The sequence below is a fragment of the Diplotaxodon limnothrissa genome, linkage group LG16, assembly GCF_057381915.1.
Source record: "Diplotaxodon limnothrissa isolate DT_005_m linkage group LG16, D_limnothrissa_male_GT1.1, whole genome shotgun sequence".
Lineage (NCBI taxonomy): Eukaryota > Metazoa > Chordata > Actinopteri > Cichliformes > Cichlidae > Diplotaxodon > Diplotaxodon limnothrissa.
In genome coordinates this window covers 26,051,920-26,069,854 of record NC_140611.1, presented here as the reverse complement: position 1 = coordinate 26,069,854, position 17,935 = coordinate 26,051,920, and the positions used below count along the sequence as shown (strand labels likewise).

General features: G+C 40.6%; 1 protein-coding gene across 2 annotated transcripts in view; it reads left to right on the top strand.

Moving 5' to 3' along the window:
* The first annotated feature begins 2,752 nt into the window (after positions 1-2,752).
* Positions 2,753-17,935, top strand: part of map3k13 (mitogen-activated protein kinase kinase kinase 13) — a 39,166-nt gene continuing 23,983 nt past the window's right edge. Inside the window, exon 1 of one of the 2 annotated variants that reach the window (XM_085373745.1) lies at positions 2,753-2,805. The gene's annotated coding sequence lies outside the window, so the exon portion shown is untranslated. The remainder of the gene's footprint in view (positions 2,806-17,935) is intronic. The other variant, XM_085373749.1, reaches the window with a different exon arrangement.

The following is a 17,935-nucleotide window of genomic DNA, read 5'->3' as shown; positions in this document are numbered from 1 at the left end:
TGTCCACCTGCCAAGCATGCAGCGCTGCGCTAGTTTCGGAGCAGCCTCCGCGGGCTCTCATTGGTGCAGCCAGAGGTGGCCAGACTACGCACGAAATGATCACAAATCATCCCGATTGTGTCTGTGTGTGCTTGAAAGAGCAGTAACTTCTAAACCGCGTGGATTTGTTGTGACTTTATGACCTGAAAGTTGAACTGTGTGCGCCGAGCAGGCGCCAGAGTCCCGGCCTCCCTCCCTCTCTCTCTCAGTTGTTATTATTTGTATCTCCACCTCCCGGCAGCGCACGGACGCTATTTTTAGCCACAACGTCAAAGAGAGACAAAAAAACAAAACAAAATGAAGAGTTCCCACTCTGGAGCAAAAAACAACTGTCCTCACAGAGTCACTGTTAGTCTGAACAAAGGTTGTTACCTAAAGCTATATATAAAAAACATTTTAGTTCAATAGAACAAGAATAGAAACTAGATTTTTGAGGGGGATTAAAAATAACTGAAATGATTTGTGAATTTGGAAAAATGAAGTAAAATAAAAACCGGAAATAAACTTAGTTTTAATCTTTGGTAACGTTTGTTATCATAATCTGCCTGGTGAGGCTTTGAAGAGCATGTTTGTTACAAGACTTTAAGTCAGCTGCTTTCAGAAAGCTCTGCTTCCTTATTGTAACACCTACAGCGATTTCACTAAGTCTAGCCTCGGGCGTACGCCCTCGAATACAATAACCCTTCAAAAGAATAGAACCTAATGCTGAAACTAATAAGACTAAACCAAAACAAGCAAACTGAAACTAAACTGAACTACAAACAAAAGTCACAATGAATACAATAACAATAAAAACTAAACGTAGAATAACTTGGGTGTGTATGTTGACAGGCCCCAAGTTATTTTAAACCAATAAAATGACATGTTATGCTCATCATTTTTTTCTATTGCTTTGTGTTTATCATACCAACACTGTTTATATTTTTCAATCATTTTTATGGTAAAATGAAATTAAGGCTTTTCTCTGACTCCTCTAGTGCACATTGAAGGGTCCCCTCATAGCTTCTGGGCCCTTGAGCTGCCCTGTGGAAAGTTACGCCTTTGCACAGGTGTAAATATTTACCATGCTGTGTGAAATATACTCAATTATTGAGCCTTAAGAGAGAAAAAGAAGCACTGAAGCGATAGCCTTAAAATTAAAGAACACATGAGCCATTCCTTCAGGAAATTACTGCCAGTTTTTAAATTGAAATCTGATTTACAGCAGATGTTATTGGTTTACTTTGTGTAATGAAGTGGGGGCAATCAAGAAAGTCTTAGGGAGTAAAAACTGTTTATAGTATGTCATAGAAAATTAAGTTAGTCTCAAAGGGTGATGTAGTTTGTATGTCAAACATCTTTTATGCTCACATCTTTAATTTGAGCAAATTCAACTTTGGAAAAGCATTCAAAGCTCCAGATCAACTGTGTGTAAATTATATGATTTAATTCATCTCAATCTGTACAAATTATGAACAACATCAATACTGCATGGTGCATACTGTTGAATAAAACTGAATTGATTACCCGACTCCATGTTAATTCAGCAGAAAATAAAAATTAGATTTTATGAACAGATCATGTCTGACACGTGAAAATGTTGACCTGAAATGTAAAGTGGTCAAATAGATGTAAGAAGGCACAATATTTTCTTTTAAATAAACAGTTCAGTTCAACCGTGTTCAGGTTCCCAGACAGGTAATGAATGAAAGTAAGTGAAAGTGTGATGGCACAGAAGTATAAAATACCAGAAATGGAAACACTTACAAATACCTCAATCAGGCAACGTTGATACACAACACTTAAAAACAAAAGTACTTTAAGTGTGTTAGTTAGTGCATAGTGTTGTTCTTGTTAGCCTTAAGACAATGAAGACCTACACAGTGTCGTTCTTTAATTAATAATAATTAAACAATTAATTAGCATTTATTTATGGCATCTACAGTATATCTGCTAGAATTCTCTTTTGCACAATCTCAGTCTTGCTGTTTTTCTTTAACTTTTGTATAAGTGTGTATATGTACATACTGTATATAAAATATTTCACCACCTCACATAATAAGACCATAAATATGAGCCTGTGATACCTTTAACCATTTTGTGTTCATTGTAGATTACACTCATTTTATTATTATTCTTTATGAAGGTCCTGTAGCACAGTTATATCTCTTGCAGAATCATTAAAGTGTCTATCAAGAATAAAAAGCAACTAAATTAAACAAACAGAACGATAAGCATAGAAAAATAAATACATAAATAAAGCCAGTACTATACCTTGATCAAAATATTCTGATCAGGGTAGACCTTGATAAGAATATGCACATTACATAAATTTGTATTTTTGTATGTGAAAATTAAAATTGTATTATTTTGTGTGCCAAACTGCAAATGTACAGCACAGAATTAAAGCATTATGACAGTTCAGTTATCAAGATAATCACAGATGGATCAATAATCTATCTAGAAAGAAACTTAGAAAGAAATTCACATGTAACATGAATCAGCTTGTGGTCTTCCGCTATGATGTAATTACAAAGCAGAACTTTTAAAAATGTATTCATATATTTTACCTTCAGTGCTATTAGAAACTCACGTTCCTGTGCTGTCACGCACTACATAGACGATCTTTGACCACGTGAACAGCTTTACAGGTGCACGGGTTATAGAGGCTCCGGAAGTGACGTATGACGCTCACAAGACTAGACCGTACCATTCTGTGTGGACAGTAAATAGATGGACCCGGAGACGACAGGCGGACCTGTGTGAGGGACGGAGAAGCGCCGAAGGGTAAGAAACCGGGTTGTGTGTGGGACATTTACCGAGAGGAGGTTAATGTGTGAAGAGGGTGAAGAGAAACGCTCCGGTCTGTTGGTGGGGTGATGAGGCTGTAATGTGCCGACCGGGGCAGCTGTCACTGAACTGCTGTCTAACGCGACGACTGGTCCTGAAAGTGTTTATGAATGAAATCAAAGCCACAAATCGGCTCCCGGTCCTCAGCAGCTTTACCACCTTCACCTGTGGCTTCCTCACAGACGTGGTTTTAAGCGACGGGAGTCACACGGCAGGTATAGGTGAGGTTAGTGCTCTTATTCGCCGTCATTATGTAACCAAGTGCACAATCTCGTTAAATAGCGAGCTACAGAGAGCCTGTGTTTGACCCAGGAGAGGGAGGAAATTACAGGCTGCTGAGGAGAGGAGGTGAAATTATAGAGGCTGGTGAAGAAATGTTTGTTATTGAGTTCTCAGACTGAAGTTTTGTTTAGTTTAGTTTTATTTTTTTTTGACTACGTGGCTAAAGAGAGAAACAGATACAGGATGGGACAGGTTGGTGCTTATTTACTTTGAATATCATTTATTTTAAATTGTCATCTGTACACCACTAATTCCTCCCAGCCCTAATAATTATTTTTTACATATTCAATGAAAGTTAAATGAGCTTGTGGTTTGTTAATAATGTGATGGGAAATATGTGTAGCTGGTTTTGTTGGTCCTCACTAGAGTTAAGCCTTCTGAGCATAGGGAGAATTGCAAGTCATGCTAATAAAAAAAAAAGGGGGATAAATGTCTTACAGCGGTTGATAGTAGCTGGTTAGGTAGGCCTTAATGCTTTGTGGCATAGATTCAAAAAGCTGCTGGAAACATTCCTCTCAGATACTGGTCATATTGCTACTGCAGATTAATGGGCTTCAGAGGTGCTCTATTATATTGACACTGAGATATATTTGAGTACAGTGAACTGGTTTGTGACACGGTGTGTTATTTTGGTGGAAGCAGCCATCAGAAGATGAGTGCACTGTGGTCATAAAGGGACGGACATAGTCAGCCACAATACTCAGGTAGACTGTGGTGTTTAAGTGAGGCTCTTCTGGTACTAAAAAGGTACGAACTGTGGTGAGTGTGGTAAATCCCACACACCCTTATACCACCACCGGCCTGAACCACTGATACGAGATGCTCGCTGAGTGGCAACTGGTGTGGTCTTCTGGTGCTGTAGCCCAGCTACTTAAAGGTGTTGTGCATTCAGAGATGCTCTTCTGCATACTTTGGTTGTAACAAGTGGCTGTTTTAGTTACTGTTACCTTCCTCTCACCTCAGAGCTACCGGTTTATTCTCCTCTGATATCAGTGAGACATTTTCACCCAGAGATCTGCTGCTCACTTTGCAACCCTAGAGATGGTGTTGTGGGAAAATCCCAGGAAATCAGCAGCTTCTGAAATACAACAACACCAACAACCTATGTCATGTTAAGAGTCACTAAAATCCTCTTTCTTCCCCATTCTTATGCTCACTTTGAACTTCAGCAGAAATCAATGAAAGGTGAATGGCTGAAGTGAACTGCTGTATAACGTGATTGTAGTTCATCAGTGATCTTTGTGTTGGTGCATGTCAGCCAGTTGGCAAGATGAAGGTTAACTAAAAAAATGCTGGATTTATTTATTTACTTTTAAAACTTTATCCATGAGTAGAGCCTAAAGACAACCTTAGATCTCAATCAACTCACTTTAGTTTCTCCATAAAATTGGTTTAAGTGAAAAAAATGTTAACCAAAGTGCCTCACAGGCGTGCCCCTTAGCAGCTGTGGACACTGTTTGGATGTGTATTTGTCAGTAATTAATCGCCTCCCTCGTCAGCGCCTGTGTTGCCTAAAACTGAATCGGGACCAATCTGTGCCTAATAAACTGGCAGCGTCTGACTGAGTTTTAGATGGTGTGGACCTCTTACCCTGCACGCTCGCTCCATGAGCAGCGCAGCGGGAGCCATCTGACACAAATCAGCCGCCATCATTCATGTGTCTTTCATGATGTCACAACAGCGTTTGGGTTCTTCATTTGTGCCAACACGCTTTGACAGTCAGTCGGCGGCACAAGGCGTCGCACATGTGAGCCACGGCTGCTGTGGGCTGTCAGCAGCAGCAGCATTGTGTTCCACCCTCATTGTGCTGAGAGGGATGTTTCCAGTAAGTGCCCACATGTGTCACTAATGGCTTTGCCTCCCTTGTTACTGCTGCCTGTCTGTGGTGCAGTTACAGGTCACACTCGACACTAATCAGCCAAATGTGGTCTCCCCCCAGGTGACTCCGAGCTGGAGACTGCACCTCTCAGGTGGTGTTACAGTGTCACATCTATACATGTGGGGCCAATCTACCATTTGAAGCTATTGTAGTATATTTTTTATGACATTGAAACTGCCACTAACAAGCACCGGGTTGTTTTTCATTTCAACAAAGTGCACTCGCATAGGTGTGACGTGTAATTTCCTGAAAGACTTCCTGGAATTTTCACCTGTCTTGCAAGCTGTTGGTGGAACTGTTGTTTAAAGGGCTGTATGCAGAACAGATTAGCTGACTGATTAGTGAACTGACAGAAAATTAATATGCAGAAATTTTGCCTTCTGGCTTTATTCCTCTCTAATATGAAAAATAGAATCATCAATCAACTTTTTATGAAAAGAAGTGAGATTCTAACACACAGCTTTTTTTATTGTTTGTAAAAAAAAAACAAACCAAAAAACCCAAACAAACAAAAACAAAACACATTAGGGAGCTATGTGATGTGCTACGTACAGCTAGTCCACCAACTGTTTATAAATCCACACCTGAAAGTTGTCCCAGGACATATTTTTTTTGTAATTGGGATGTTTTTCCACAGCAAAAACACTGAATTCCTCCTTTATTATCTCTGAGATCAGGAATTGGCAGTTACTTTTTTCCCAAGGGGCCACATGAGAAACTGGGACTGTTGTGGGTGTTAGCAGCTCATTGGTGTGAACCTCCACATCAGTCCCAGTTTCTCATGTGGCACCTTGGGAAAAATTAACTGCCCGCCCCTGCTTTACATGGCTCGACCTTTAAATCCTGTCTTCTTAAAGACATCGGTCTCCACGGTTACAGTGTTGCATTACAACAGCGCGTTTGTTTCTAGAGTACCTGCGCATCTGAGCTATTGAGTCCCGAGTGGAGTGGAGCGGAGCGTCAGCAGAGCATAATAAGGTCCCGATGCTGGCGCAGAGACAGGAAGCTGCATTTATGTAATTGACATGTGTAGCAGCAGCAGCAGCGACGCAGCCTTGCAGCTGGTCTGAGCTCACTAATCCCAGCCCTGGAGACTCGCTTTGCTTGTTTGGGTCACATTTATATAGCAGCAGCTTCGGTGTCTTATCGGGCTTAATAAATAAGCTCATTGTTGTGTTTCGTAAGATGTAGCATTTAAAGTATTTTTTTTTTAAATTTCTTGTCAGCAGTGTGCTACCCCCAGTTATGAACGGTTATATACGTCTGGTGCAATTCCCAACATTGGAAAGGGTTAAATGTCTAAAGAAACTCGTCTGTCTTCATAAAAACTACATATTTAGTCATTTTTGAGTTGTATGTAAGGCTGTGCACCAAAGAAGGAGAAAAGGATTTATATTGATTGGCCAGGCCGAGATATCAAGCTGGAAAGGATGTGCAGCAGATCAGGGTGATTAAGGATGGAGATGGTAATGGACTAACGAGTGAGGAGAGTGTGCTGAGAAGATAGAAGGATGACTTTAAGGAGCTGATAAGTGAATAAAATGAGAGCAAAAGAAGGGTGGGTGGAGGGACCTTGGTGGAAGTGCAGAGGATTAGTAAGGAGGAAGTCAATGTGCCTGTGAAAAGGATGAAAAGTGGTTGGTCCACATTACATACCTATCACCTGAGATGTCTGGGAGACAAGGCAGTAGAACTTTTGACCATGTTGATCCTGGAGAGTGAGAGGATGCTTGAGGAATGGAGAAGTGTAATGGTAACAATTTTCAAGAACAAGGTGATGTGCAGGGCTGTAGTAATGACAGAGGGATAAAGCTGATGAGCCCCATGTGGTTACAAATTGTGTCATGGGGGGGAGACACAAAGTTGCTCCATTCTGCAGAAAAAAGTGCTTTTACTCAGGGAAGAGTAAAAGCATTGCCCTGAGTGGAGAACAGTGGACAACAGCTAAGTGCAGATTAAGTAACACCTGCTTGGAAGCTTTAATTGCATTGTAACAGTATCCTGACAAGTCAGATATCTTAACTTCCCCTGTCTCTCACCTGCTTTGCTCAATGTGTCTGCTCTGCTCTGTAGCATTCTTCATCATAATGCAGTGAAACAGAGCAGAGGAGAAACACTACAAATGTGCGGAAGTCACCATATAACAGTGGAGCTGAAATGAAGTGAGGGGGGAAAAAAGCACAGAAAATTACACTTTTGATGCTACTTGATTCCCACTAGAGACAAGGTCTTTGGTTTCACTTTGTAAACTCCAGAGAAGACGTCCAGACTTGTTTTGCTTTTGAGGTCTTGGTTCCTTTTGATAGCAGTAGACTGTTAGAGCTCAGTCCTCCACTGTGGTCCTTCATCATCATCATTTTTGTCACTATTTTTCCTATTTATTTATCTTCTATTTGTATTGTTTTCTAATATTTCTCTAATTCACCTTTTCTTCCTGTCCCTTGTGCTGCTGTAACGAGTGAATTTCCCAGAGTTTGGGATTAAACACAGTTTATGTCCTAATCTCTCAAATTTGTATTAAAAATATGATTTGTCGTGGGTTTGATTAGGTAACATGACAGAAAGCCTAACAGCTGTTAAAAATAGCCCTCACATTGCAGGCAGCGCAGCCATTGAAGAGCAGTTGAGTGGAAAAGCCAAACAGCAAATGTTGGGCTAAAAGAGGGATATGAAGATGAATGTGTTACCGCCACCCCGTCACTCTCTTTCCCCACTCTTTCTGTATCCACTTACTCGCTCGCCCACCCTCAGGCCCTCTCCTCCTTTCCTTGCTTTCCTTCCTTTCTTTCTGAGTGACATTTCGGTAATAATAATGTCTGCACTCCACAGGCCCTGCCTCCATCCCATCCTTGGCCTGCTGTGCGCACACGCAGAGCGGGCACGCCTTACATCTATATCAGACTGTTAAATGCCAATAATGACGACTCGGCGTGGTTAAGGAAGTAATCATTTTCCATCTCCTGGGCTCGTCTGTCCCCGTTGGCATTAATGGAGTTATCGTTTGCCAAAGAGTTTATCTGACACACTCGCAGACGCCCTGCTGGTCAGCGTGTGTGAGGACTGGGATTTTATTAAGAAGTGGGTTAAGCCCTTTATATTTGGGCAAGGGTATTACAGTTGTGTGACCGTGAGGTTGGGGTGGGGGTAGATTAACGCAGCATTGCTGAACCCCAAGTGTGTCCAGACTCTGCTGCTAAAATTATGAAGAAATATGAAGTCAAGAAAACAGGTGCATTTGTCAGCTCTGTTTAAGTTTGAGACTTATTTAGAGGAGAACTGTTTTACAGAGTTCGATAAAAAGGCAGTCAGCACGACGTTTAATATCTGCACAGCCATCTTCGGTATATCCGTTGGTTTGTGTTCATGCATATAGGGCTGTGTTCATGCTAAAAGTGCACTGCTTTAAATGCACATCTCTCTTGTGATATGTGTGCTAGCTGAGCTTCTATAATTACCACAGCCTGCAGCGCCTCATGGGGAGCATATTAACACACACGAGTGGAGGAGCAAGAACCAGAGCACATGCACAAGTCATACAGGCCGAGTGCGTTCGAGCACCTCCGACTGCTGATGTGTGCAACTTTAGAATAATGTATGAATAACAGCGATGCACAGCTACCCACGGATTACGTAACGCTCACTCAATGCAACAGGAATAATTCCTCAAAATTGGTCGCAAAGTGCAAGTGTGCAGCAAACTCCACGTGAAGAACATTTCCACTAAATGATGACAAATGAGGCAAATTAGATGTTGAAAAATATTTATATTGATTTTAGAAAACAATGGATGTGTTTTTTCTTTCTTTAACTTGAACAGTGATGCATTGAATTAGCTGATAATCACCAAAATAATCAGCTGCACAGGGTTTGGGTCGCCATTGATGAAGAGTTGGACTAAACTGGGATGTCCTACTGATGGTGAATGGCAGAAAAATAATTTATTATTCATTTGATTTATTATGTGGTTGATTTTAAATGCTTTTAAATGGAATATTTTTAGGTTTTAGGTGGAGATGGAACAATACCTGAGCCTTACCCTTAGCTTTATTGACTGATATCTGCCTACTGCCAAACAAGTTGGTATTTACCTATAGGAGTAGTCGATGTTTTTGCTGTTTTTTGATTAGAAAACAATAAATAATTTAAAACGGTAAATAGCCTTTGGGCCCTAATTGCCAAGGTGTGAGAATTTTTTTCTAAAGAACAGAAATTGCGTATTTTGAAATAACAGGGCCGTGGTGGACTAAACATTGGTGCAGTCCTACTTTTACACTGTCAGTCTATCAGATTAATTAATCTGAAACTATATAATTGATTAAGTTGTGTTCAGGGCTGAAACCAAACGTCTGTGATAAATCAGGGTGCTTGGAAACATTTTACAGACTGGCGGTAGGCCATAAAGTCTCAAGATTATATCACAGGATTCCAGCGAAATTTGCGCTAATGATATTTCTGACGATACAGAAGAAAAAAACTGAAGGCTTTATCAGTGTTTGCAGCTCGCAGGCAGCAGCGTGTGTTAGTTCAACCAAAATGAAGAGCTTTTTCCATCCTCCTTTTCCAGTGAGCGTCTGTCACTGATCACCTAATTCAAAGTGTGAATCCGTTGCCATAAGGTGTCAGCAGCAGTGTTAGAGCTCAATATTAATAATGCAGTGTATGCACAAAAGCATCTTAGGCAGTGTTTTCACATGAAATTTTAGCTAAAAGTACAGCGTGGCTGCTTAACCCTTTAGTTTAACAGAAAAGTAATTTAACCATGTAACTCTTCAGCAGCCTGCGCACATAATAAAATTCTACAAAAACAATTAAATGCGACTCCACACGCGGTCTCGCTTTACCGCTGATGCATTTATTACATTGTAATGTTTAATAAATGCATCAGGTGACCATCATCTGGTTGTAATGTCATAGATTAAATGTATTAGTGGTAAACAAGAGTGCAGGAATGTGGAATTTTCTCCCTTGCACTTTATTTCACATTCAGATGTGAATGTAACTTATATATATATATGCAGTATATTTTGCACGGGTACTTTATGATGTCCGTGCTTTGCCCTTAAGTCTCCTCTTGCCTTTGCACAGCTGTGACCTCACTTCTTTTCTCTAACCTCTCACCCCACCAAGCAGCAGCAGCAGCAGCATCCTCTCCCAGCTGCACAGCTGTAATCTCAGACCACCACTGTCTGCCACCGACTGTAACCCTGCACTCTTTCCTCTTTTATATTCCTTCTAGGGAAGTGGGGTCTGAATGAACACAACATTGCTTCTTTGTGCGTCCCACTTCTGAAATTCTCTTTAAGTGAAATAATTAGAGGCAAGAAGGCTGGAAAACCTTCAAAAAGTTATGTTATCTAAGACTGGCTGCCGTGTTTGGTATTATGGCTTTGCACGCAATCCCACAAATCACGCTCGGGATTACCAGGTGCACGCTGTTGGGAGGGGAGGATGTGCTGCTACTCATCATCATGATAAAGAGGGGAGGGGGCTAGCATAGATGGATTGTCAACAGAATCCTGCGGGTGTGTTGAACGCTCATTGTTATGTAATTTCCACTCGGCACGGATTGGTCAAGCTGTGGGCTGTTGGTGGGCTGAGGATGTTAATCTCACAAGCATTATCTGCCTCCCAGAAGCAGAGGCTGTTGTGGGCAGGATTCACTCATCCTCACTCACGCAGGCTTTGTAAATTTGACCAATCAGCATGGCCGGCTTGTTTCCTGTCATCCATCTTGGCCAAACAGGTTTGACCATGAATTGGGCTTCACTCAGAGCAGATCCTTTTTTTTTTACAAGTCTTTTCTTTGATTCATCTGACATCCTCAGCACATTGAGCTGACCCTGGGCCACAAATTATGGGATTCGTAACCCCACCAAAAAAAGAATTTGGTGAAAGTGTTAACACTGCTTTTTAATAACAAACTTTCACACTACACAATCAGGCAGTTAAAGTCGTTTTGTTAACAATCCATACAGTGCGAAAGCATGATTGACGCCAAATTCCAGTCTGTTTGACCAGAGAGATCAGTCGCATCGGCGTGCCTGGACCCACTTCAGCAAACTGAAGAGGGGAGCTGGGATGTGGTGTAGCCGGACTCGGGCATGCCTGTGAAAATCATTGTGTTAATTAACAAATCAAAAAGGCACATGAGAGGGTGAAACACAATTAAAGCACAAAATGCATAAAATCATGAACCTCACTGTGCCCTGTGAGAGCAGCTTTCAACAGCTTCTATAAATGAGAATGTGAGTGCAGGATCATGGTACAAAGCAACCATGGGTAGTGTGAGTATACAATATAACTGAGTTACTACAAGAACTGGTGGAAAAAATGATTTAAAATGTTAGTTTGGGGGTTACTCCTTTTTCTCTCATTCCTTTAAACCCCCCCCCCCCCCCCCCCCCAAAAAAAAAAACCTCCAAATACTTAAAAATCTGCTTTTTAATCTGATAATTCCTAAACTGTGTTTTTGCAAAAGCTTGGGTCAGTGTCGGGCGAATCGGGTCATGCAGAGCTAATTATCCACCTCAGATGCGCTCCCACTCCTGTTTGGCTTTGACGTCTGATGCTCGCTCGCTGAGATTTCACTGGACAGATAGCTCATACGGCTGCAGTCAGACACAGTTTACGCTCGGGAAGTTTGGAGGTTAAACACATTTGTATTCTCACATGCAGCTACAACGGGTAATGTTGAAAGGCTCAGGGTGCCGGTTCATGTGTGAAAACAGCTTTACTGTTACTCCACTGAGCTAATGATACCTGGAGCTACCTTGTATCACATATCTTTATTGATTTTTGTTCATAATGCATCACTTTGCTAATATGCTTTGAACGCGTCCTTCAGGTCTCCTGCAGTTTTACTGAAAATATAATGCTTGCATGCTCACCTACCCACAGGTGTAAATACTCTATACACAACTGTATATGTATAAAGTCAGTTGGTAACCAATCTCATGTCTCTCGTGTCAAATTTAAGCTAAATTGAACCCCCAGTATTTGTTTGTTTATGCAAACCCATTCATCCCTCATCAGTCCAAACGCTGATATTCATGGCTTCATGTTATGTCCTCAGTATTAATGACAGCTCTGTTTAGGGTGAAGTCTACTTTTGTGGCTGAAACAAATATAAATTCCTGCTCAAGCTAAGTCTTTTTAAATATAAAGTTAAATATGTCTAGAGATGCGTACACAAGACTGAAGAAGAGGATAAATGTTTAAAGACTTCCCAAATAATAATAATAAAAAGTGTTCATGAAAGGAAATGATGTAATCCTTGATAAAGAGAAGTACATAAAGATTTTCTCTTTCATCTGCCGGGGAGCTGAACAATGCTTTTGTTCACCCTGCTTTTATGACAGGTGGTTGTTTGCTTAAGTGTGGAGGTTTTTGTGGCGATAGCGATGGGTTGCATTATTTTCTTTCCATGCACAGTAAGTAAATATGCTGAACTTTGATGGAAGTGGTTGTCTGTAATCATAGCTGTGTGTGCGTGTCTGCGCTGGCAGGTTGAAAGGTAAACCGCTGTAAGCTTATGTGCGCGATGCTGCTTTTTCTCTTATTAATGTGGAGGACACAGGAGCTGTCAGTGCTGCTGTTCCCCTGCTGGTGAAATAGTAATGAGTGTGCATAACAGAGGTGAGCCAGTGTGGTTTACAGCTCCGTCGCACTCGGAGGCAAAGCCAGGACACACATGGAGCGCCGACCGGCTCCTCGTGTGTGCCGGTGATGGAGGCGGAGCAGGAGGCAGCTGCAACCGCTGGAATGAGGTTAACTGAGAAACGGAGGTCAGACTCTGTGAATTTATTTGCTTTGGAAATTTTGAAGAGGTTGTCTAAGTATTCAAAACGTCTATAAACTGAGGAAGAAAGAAACTGGACAGATTGTTATCATTTACTGTTCTCGCTGTGCAATCAGCGGAGGGAACATACAAAAATCTGAGGGATGGGAAAATGAGTTGTTTTTAGTTTAGATGCATTTAAAACCTTTACCTAGCTTGAAAATTTGGGTTATTGTTAATTAAGGTTAGATATCCCAAAATTTTAACTTGCGTACTTGTTTTGACTCCAGAACGGCAAAAAGAAAAATAAATGAAAAATTCTGTGGTAGGAATAATCTTCCATAGATCTGAACATTTACATTTTGGACCTGATAAGTAGAAGAACTAAGAATCATCTTTGAATAGAAAGTAAATGTCGTTAAGAAAGTATGTCCTCATATGGTGCAGTGAGTTTATTTTACAGCTTGACATGATAGTCACTATTGTTTACCAAGGTATGAAACACTGTACTAAACTGAATCAAGTAATAGGCCGCAGGATGTGAGGAGGTTGTAGTAAATATTGAATACAACTTGAGTACAAAACCCCAAATATTCTCTAGTTACGTCTTTATTGATTTTTGTTTGTTTTTGTCCTTCTTTATTTCTTCCATTTGATATCCTGTACTCTGAAAGATTTCATGATCTTGTTTTAGATTTCCTTAACTAGGGGCTTCACTGATATGATAAAAGTTATCATAAAAGTCAATAAACGATAACCCACTTATGCATTTTAAACAGTTTTTGCTGTGGATTTTGGTTTTTGGTGGCGATCAATCAAGGCTAGACACCACAGATCTGATCATTTGCCCTTGAGACGAAAGTCATCACCATAACCTCACTAACTGAAATACGCTTTTTATTTGTTGGACAGAAGAGTACTTTTTAAAATGTTTTAACATAATTTGTAGCAAGAATAAACTTAACTGTGCAGCTACATGACAAGAGGAAAAAATGCAGTGTGTTGTAAAATGTGCTCATTGAAAAATGCTGTAAATGATTTTGAACTTTGTGCTCGGCAGCACAGTGTCCAGCCTTGGTGGTTAGCACTGTTGCCTCACTGCAAAACGGTGCTGAGTTCAATTTCACCATCAGGCCAGGGTCTTTATGTGCGGAGTTTGCATGTTCTCCCCGTGTTTGCGTGGGTTCTCCTCAGGTTCTCTGGCTTCCTCCCACAGTCCAAAGACATGCAGTTAGTGGGGTTAAGTAGAAATACTAAATTACCCATAGGTATGAATAGGGCTGTTCGATATAACGATATATATGGATGGATATAAAAACGTCTATCGTTTCATTTTACGCTATCGTTTAACTGTTTACGACAATATTTTTCTGATGGTCACTGTAGTGGCTATATTAATTAAAGTTCTCTCTTTCTCTTATATTTAATATAACCACACTACAGACGGACAAGCGCCTGTTTTTATGGGTGGTCATTAGCAACAACGACGGTAAAACCACCGCATGTCCGCTTGTTTATTTTCCACATAACCCTTTCACAATAAAGCTCAAGATCCTGTTGAGAATTTTCAAAGTAAACGCAATCACGTGAAAAAGTATGCAGAGTATTGACGGATGAGAAGCAAAATAAGAGCCGTCAGGTGCTAAGAAATAAACCTTAGACTCAAACGTTAGAACAGGCTTTCCCCGCAGCACGCCGTGTAATAATTACTCACAAAGGACCGTTACAACCTATGTCTAAAAACATGTAGTTTCATGCATCGGTTAAAACACTTGACTCCAGGTACAAGACGCCTAGCTGGAAACAGTGCACCTACCCGAGATTCGCAGAATTTACAGAAAATATTAAATTTTTTGTGATTTATATCATTATCGGATGATAGATGTTTTATATCGGGATATGAGATTTTGGTCATATCGCACAGCCCTAGATATGAATGCAGGAGTGAATGTGAGAAGAAAAGTGGAAGCGAATGAATGGATTGATGGATTTTGAACTTGTTTTTGAACTTGTTTTTTTTCTGTTCAGATTCATACTGAAGGCATTATGTGTGTGTAAATAAAAGCTTTAACAATTTGTGATGTTAGTGGAAGTTGAGCTCCCTGGTTACGTTAGTAAATTAGCATTATAATTAATCATTATTATTTTCTCCATTTACTGCTGTCTGGTTGTCTTTCTCCTTTTTTCCCCTCCTTTGTTTGCTATCAGAAGGATAACTCCTCTTTGTTTCCATTGAGTGGGTTGCAATGTTGTCATGAGGTTTGTTTAAACAGAATCATGTAAGCTGCTTGGAACAGGAGTGAATGGAGCCAGGTGGGGCCCCCTTAGGGAGGTCAGGTCTGTCCTACAGCCACTGCAGACTCTGCACATTGCCACTGCTGAGGATTAAAGTTTGTAAGCATTCGAGGCGCCCCACATTGACCTGGGTGTCTTTAAAGGTGAATTTGTGCTTCAGTTTTCCTCTCACTTGGCTGTTGATGATTTATCCCAAACAGTTATTAGAAAAATAAGCTAGGAGCAGATGATATGGAAGAAGGCACAGTTTCATGTTACACTTCACTGACCCACTGCAAGTTGAGCTGGTGAAGAAAGCTAAACTTGCTGTAGTCACTGAAGAACTCAGTAGTTGTTGCTGTGATTATTTAATGCAAGTCAATGTAATGAAAGGCTAAGAAATACTCCAGTATCACTGAGAGTGTCCAAACCTTTGACTGGCACTGCAAACGGTCAAAGTTGTGTTAGGAGTAGAGCTGGGCGATATAAGATTTTTTCATATCACGATATGTTTTTTTTTTTTTCCGTTTCAGGCGATAACGATCTATATCACAACATAAGCCAAATAACTATATTTGTAAGATTTAAATGTGCCGTTGCTCACAAGTAAAATGTGAAATAATCAGCAGCTTGTTTTTATTTAAATATTTATTTCGCATAAGTTCAACAGGGTAGATGTACTTAAGGAACATGAGACTTTTTCAGATAAATAAAGGCAAATATTGCAAACTACACAAAAGGCAGCCGCTAAAGCGTTTAAGTTTCAAAATGGAACAAACGAAACAGACTACTAAATTGTCAATTCCACTTAGAAACAAAATATTAATTCTAGAAATAAATATTTATTTGTTTTACAGAAGAACAGACAAAATTGACTAACTTTTGTCAATATCAAATAAACTGAGAACTAAAAGGAAATTCTCAATCTCTCCTTGTTGTATAGCTTAGCTTTTCAAACAGTTTTAACAGTTACTTTAGTCGGACGAAAGCCGAATGACGAATTAGCGCTTCCAGTCAGAGATTGAGTATGCACGAGTATGCACAATTTACAGTGCACGCTACTCTGTTTTTTGTCAGACTTGAAATAGCCGAAATACCTTCACACTACGGAACTTCTATGGCTCTTCCGTTCGACAATCTCTCCGCGTTGGAACCATCATCTGTTTTCTCGTCGGTAACCTTCAGTCACGCTCGGTTGATTTTTCTCTAGTCGGCACACTCATTTCCTCCATTACCCGGCGGCACGGCGGCTGGCTGCTTCCTAAACAAATACACATATGCGGCTTGGCACTTGTGCTGTACGTAACAAGTCACGTGACGTGATGCTGCGGCTGTGATTGGTTCAGCTCTGCGCTACTTAATTTGGATTGGCTGTTCTCTCTTTTTTTTTTAAAGAGGACAAGAGCGGTGAGGTCTATCGCAATAGTTTAATTTTTCTATCGAGAAGAAGTTATTTCGCAATACATATCGTTATCGTTCTATCGCCCAGCTCTAGTTAGTTGTAAAATTTATGTTGAACCTTGGTAAAGTACTGTGCATTGCTTTGATCTACATGGTGCAGTCTTGTACTTGTTGAATTTTTTTTGAATGACTTTATCATTGTAACCTTTTTATTTGTGCTTCATGCATTGCTGAGATGAAAATTGTGAGCATTTCAGGAGAAAACCTGAACCAAAAGTTTCAGTTTGAGGAACATTAACATTAAAATGAATTCAAGACTTATTAGCAAAGTTAGATGGAGGAAATTAAATGAGACAATTATTTTAAATGTAAAGGCAAGGTCTGATTTTAGCCTTGACTCACAGTGTTTTAAGTTTTTGTGCTGCTTTGTGGTGTCCTTAAATACACCACAAAGCAATTTGAATTTATGTCTCAATAAATCTACGGGAACATATCACTGCTCAAACAGACACAGAGGCTTTCAATGGCTGTAATCATGCTATGACTTTATAACTGTATTTATTATAAAGCTCCAAAAGTGTAGGTTGTGTTTTTGTGGGAAAAGACATTTCAACTTATATTTTTTACCATTATTTACTAGAGGATTTTATAGAAGACATGTCTTAAACTCAACTGAAGCAGCGGATTTAAGACTTTCTGTTTCGGGGTCTTTCTGGCGTGTTTTTGTAATTCAGTTTCAGCTTTAGAGCAGAGTTTGTTGTCCCCGCTAAACAAACAGAGCCAAAATTTTATTCCAGCTCCCCGTTGATACTTGAAAGTCCCTTTTTGTCAATATTTAACCAGAACTCTTGTGTATCTTTACCCGCACAGCAAGAATACCTTTCACTTTCTCTCTCCCGTCGGGGGCGGGATGACTGCTTGACATATCACTTATTAAACCGTGCATCACAAAAGTGCAGTTTTAACAAATCCAGTAGTACACACTCACCGTTCCCTAATGTCAGAGCTTACATCCACAGCCATCTGCACCATGACTCATTTCACTGTCATTTCACGCCATTTCTAGGCAGTGTTTGGACGCCTCTGCCTCTATTTGCCCCAGGATACCAGGCTGCCTCCTCTGGCAGGGGCCCCTGCTGGGGTGTGGCTTTACGATAGAGATTGGACAATGCGGCTCCAATATCCCAACCCCCACCCCCCCCACTCTCAATGCATCATTACATTCCTGCTGCCCTTCCCCAGCATCCTCTTCCCCAGAGGTTTTGGCCTGAAACAAGAGCACTCGGGGGATCATCTGTTCCCCGAGCTTTTCCTTTCACCCGCAGGCCTCCCTCTCTATCAGTCTTTTTTGATGTACTCCCTCTGGCTGCAGTCAGTGTCAGTCTGTGCCATTTCCTCACACACAAACTCACAGACAGATACACCACCGCTACTTGTCTTTGCCCTAGTTGCAC